This window comes from Lucilia sericata, unplaced genomic scaffold (assembly GCF_015586225.1).
Source record: "Lucilia sericata isolate MDLA Ls3-8-SP2 unplaced genomic scaffold, ASM1558622v1 Contig000569F_arrow, whole genome shotgun sequence".
Taxonomy (NCBI): domain Eukaryota; kingdom Metazoa; phylum Arthropoda; class Insecta; order Diptera; family Calliphoridae; genus Lucilia; species Lucilia sericata.
In genome coordinates, this window is record NW_023994577.1 from 132,815 (window position 1) to 138,311 (window position 5,497).

Here is a 5,497-nt window from a genome sequence, read left to right on the forward strand (position 1 = left end):
TAGATTTTAAAACTTTAATATTTTCTTAAGATTTATAAAAAAATTTATTTATTTATGAGGTTGATGTTAGTTCATGTTGTATTTTATAAATATTTGTCTTTTTCATTAAAGACAAATTTATTTGAAACGTAATTTATTGGATGGATTTGGAGGTTGGAGGTTGGGATTGCATATGTAAATACATATGTATATTTTCAAAAAAATTTATAATTTTCACCAAAACTTTAAGTTTTCACCAAATTTGAATTTTACCAAAATTATTCAAAAGTTATTTAGTAGTTTTGATTTAAACAAACTAACAACTTATATAAATAATATTTAAACAAAAACCTAATAGTTTTATATGCTTATATCTCTAATGATAAAAGCCCATGTACTAATTATAGTTAACCTATAATAAACTTAATTATCAAATGATTTTGATGAAGTTTTTGTGAAATTTTCTAATCAATTTTATTAATTTGTATATGTTACAAAATATTTAGATTTCAATAAGATAATAAATTTATAAAACCGTTATTTACAACAATTTTTAAATTTATGCTAAATCCCCCTGTCTACAATATTTTTGTAGTTTAATAGCTATTGAGTTGTTTATCAAATGTTTAAAATACATGGAAATGATTAAAAAATCATTAAAAATGATTTTGTGGCCATAAATGTTAAATTTTAGTAAACAGAATAAATAACAACATATAATTTGTTAATTTTTTTTAACAATAATTAAATGGCTTAATTTTTAACAGTTTCAAAAACTAGTATTTTTTTATATGAATATTTTAAAAAATTTAAATTTGTTTAAAATCATATATAAATCCAACAAAATGTAAAATTTTCTCAAAAGGTCAAGTTTGTTTTTGAACTACACAATTTTCTACAGCATGTTTCCTATAAATCTTATCAAATGTCACAAACTTCAGTTGCCGGTTGAGGGGTTGAGAAAATAATAAAAAAGTATTTCAAGTTGAAAAATGCAAATGTTTTAAACTTTTTAAAAAGGAATTTAAGCACAAGAAAGAAAGCAAGAAAGAAAACTTAAGAGACTTGAATTTTAAATATAATTTATATTATAACTCTAGCAACCATATGTTTTCTTTTAAAGAAACGTTTCAAATCGTTACTTATAGTGAAAAACAAGCAAAAATTCCACTACGACAGTTGTTGAGATCTAAAAATTGAGACATTTTAAATTTATTTGCCAATTTTTCTTTAGCCATTCAATTATTTAATTTTCAGCTAAAACCCACCAAGAAGCAAACTAAAATTAAAAACAGCTGTGAAAAATGATGATGATGATGAAACTAAAGCAGAATATAAAAGAAAATTGAAAAAAAATCAACACAATCTAAAACTACAAAACTTTAAAATAAACTCCAACTTGACCCATTCATAGACAATTTATTTTGAATGAATGTATGAAATAAAAACAACATGGGAAAATCACCAAAGAAAAACCTGAAAACTTAGAAAAACAAAAAAAAAACGAATAAACACTTAAAATAGTGTCTGCACTAGATGCACAATCCTACAGATACCTAAATATACACATACACAGATATATTCAACTAAACTGAAAAAGATACACTTTAAATTTGGTCATTTACTAAAAAAAACATGACAATTTTGTACAGAAAATATATTTAAAGATTTTACAGAAAAAATCCCAATTAAAAAATCACCGGCTTAAGAGATTAACTTTTTTGGGTTATAAATAGATTTGCTCTTTTTCATCTATAAACAGAATAACAACAACAACAAAAAACTGTTAAAAAATTATTCAAAATTAGATTCTCTTAATTAAGAGTTTTTCTATCTGGATATTTTCCATCTGTTAAGAGAACAATACTCTTTGCAGCTTTACAGATTTCTGTTATATTTTTTGTTATTATAACGGTAAACATTAGAGTTGTACTAGTAGGTTTGTATGTGCGTGTATTTGTTATGTATGAGTAAGTGTACTTAGCCTTTTTAAATAAGGATGTCACTGTTTCCTTTTAGCCACCGAAAAGGGCCTAATTGTGAAAAAGCTTTAAGTTGAAGAACTCTATACGAAAGTTTTAATTTAAGTAGCTACTATCGGATAAAACTGATTTTGGATATACATATATGTATGAATATCTATTGTTTGTTTATGTATGTATTGTATGTCTACCGTTTGTTTGGACTTTATAGACTGCTAAACGATTGAACGATTTTCCGGAAATTTACACTGTGTCTGGAAGGATTTATAGATTACTTTTTACTTCAGAATTGCAAGTGTACGACGTGCCACGCCCACCTAAAAAGTAAGTGTTAAAAGTCGCTCAAATTTTGTCGGTACAACTTTGACATCCATATGAAGATATGGGGACGGCTTAGCTATAGTAGGCTTGGCACCTCCTATATAAAGAAAATCTTTAATTAGTATATCTTAGAAAATATAATAGCTAGAGCCTCAAATTTTTTCGGAGACACCTTATTTCATTGGGGGGATCTCATATCAATTAAATACAAAAATTCATATACATATCTGAGGAACTATTAGAACTAATTTGCACGAACAACTCTGACATCCTTGAGAAGATTTGAGTACTAAATTTCGTAGACTATCAATTGGAGGCATGGTAACTCTCGTATGAATTAAATATAGAAATTCGTATATCTGGGAAACTATTAGATTTAGAATCCTGAAATTTTGCACAAAGAACTTCCACCCCATGTGATAATGGAATGATAAATTGGCGGACCACCAAAAGAGGGTATGGTACCTCCCATATTAATTAAATAAAAAACTTCGTATATCTGGGAAACTGGGCATATGTATCTAGGTCTAACACTCAATATGAAGTGATCTCATCACTCTAGCATAGCGATTTATTTGGAAGAAGTCAATTGATTTCATCTGTAGTTTAGAGGCCTAACATATCTATTTTAAAACACAAGTGGATTATAAAAACCTTTTTGTAATATTAAATCATCAGACTAGACCCCTTTAAGTTGGATATCGACAAATATTTCTTTCGAGGAAGATATGTTTGACGATAGTGACCTGTTATAAATATAAAACTTTATATACATTTATCACCGGGTCCGAAACAAAAAGTGCTGTGTGACACTTTTAAGGCATTCTGTGAGGAGTCCCCGAACTACTTGTGGTATAATATCATTGCTAGAGCTTCCACCTATTATCATTTTATTCTAGGGAGACCAAACATATATGTATAATATACAAAGAAGTATGATATCACAGTTACAAAAATATCGCGTGAATCCTAATGTATATATATAGATTTTCAGAATTTAATATCATTTCTCTTGATTTATTAATGATCGAACATTTGATCGCCTAAACTTTTCCAATTGGAACTTCATCAAGTACATAAAGGTACAATTGGAACTACTCTGGGTACCGGCTCACTCTAATATACCCGGTAACAGAAAAGTGGACGAACTAGCAGAAACTGGTTCCCTCCTTAATATAAGGGACACTGACACATTAGTTGGTATCCCGCTTTCATGCTGTAAATTCCTTATCCAGCTGACCTACTGCTCAATATCAAGAATCAGGACTGAGTTTCTAGGCAGTCCATATTGCATGAACTTGCGGCTCCAGCTAATATAGACATATATAAAATAGAATCGTTCATTCGTACCTCTGGCTGGTTTAATATCATGACAATCATGGACATGTACATAGGTGGGTTTTCTTTTCGCAGGATCCATTACAGGGTATCACAACGGGACCATTAGAACCCAAGTGAGTGGGTCACTTGGCCAACTGTCTCAACAACCTAACCTAAGTACATAAAGGTTGCTTTTCTTGTTATTAAACATTCTGACAAAATTTTTGCAAATTTTTGTATATTGATTAGAAACGTTTGGTAATCGGATCAGTATCTGAGACGATTTAGCCATGTCCGTTCGTCTGTGTGTCCGTGTAAGCCTTATGTACAAGAAACAATTTGCAATTTCTAAGATACCTATATGTACGTCTTCTTTGGCCAAAGGAAGAATCCTATTGAAAATTTAACATCCGGACTACCGAATATGGCCTTGCGGACCATATTTTCGAAGATAAAATTAATATAATCGGGAGAGTTTTGAAAATATTATAGGAAATAGAAACTGACGTTGTAAGTTTCTGAAGAATATATGTACTTTAAGAAGCAATTAATTGATCTTTAAGATAAATCTTAGATCTCTAAGTTATAATTAAAATTTGCATAGGTAGTTTTAAGCAAATAATCTGGGCAGTTTAAGCCTACTTTGAAGATTAAGATCTTACTTTAACGTATGTTTATCTTAATATCATTACAAATTTTCTTTAAAATTTACAGACTTGAAAAACATATCACAACCCACTTCAATACATACTAAATTAGTCACTTACAATACTTCCCATGATAAACTGCTTAAAAGACTATTTAAGAGAATTACTTCTGCAATCATTGGTGGTTATATTACTCTCTAAGAGTCTGCAAAGAGCAGAAAGCCGTTTCATACAATTTCAAAGTATGCATGTGGTGTATTTTGGAAACACAATCATTCACTTACAGTACGCTAAGGCACACAGATACTCTGTTGAACAAAAAAACACACATTCGTCTGCAGAAACAGAAGCAGATACAACTACAACAGCAACAAAAGTATCGCAAACAAAACAAATAAGTCTCAAGAAAGAAAAATAAAGAAAAAACACAACCTCAAGAGCCCATGGTTTGGGAATGAGCATTCATAACGTTTCGAACTGTGGTGGCGTGCGTACCCAGACAAAAAACTAACTGCGAAAAGTTAAAGAAAACGTGTGCGTGTGATTCTTTTTCTTAACGAATTTCGATTATCACAGCATTAAGAAGAAAAAAACGAATTTTATTTTAAAAATAATTTTTTTAATAAAAATAAATTTGGTTAAAAATGAAAAACTACAAAGAAATTTCAAAACAAAATATTGAAAACTAAAAAATTTTGAATTAAAAAAAAAAAACGAAAATCTTATAAGAAAATGTTGTAAAAAACATTTAATAAAATATGAAAATTTTATGAAATAAAAAATTTTTTAATTTTATTTTAAATTAAACACAAAATTTCTGTGAGTGTATATATGTTAATTTTTAAAAGAAGTCGTAGTATTAAAAAAACTATGACCGTTAATTATGAATCTTAATAAAAATTCGCATTTAAAAACAACTTTTTAAAAAAATCAATACAAAAACAACAACAGCAACAAAACGAATTCATTAAAACCCATAAATAAAGTGTATTGTTTAATATAAAAGAAAACACAAGATATTTAATAAAAAACAAAAAGTTATAAAATTAAGATTTAACAACTATAATAAAAACAACAATTTAGCACAATTTGCTTAAACCTTAAAAAAAATATTGAAAACAAAAAAGTTTACAAAGAGAATAAAACAGAATTTTTTAAAAAAAGTTTTAAAAAAATAATAACCAAACAATAAATTTAGTGTAAACAAAGTTTTGTATAATGTGAACAGCTTATTTTCAATAAATTGAA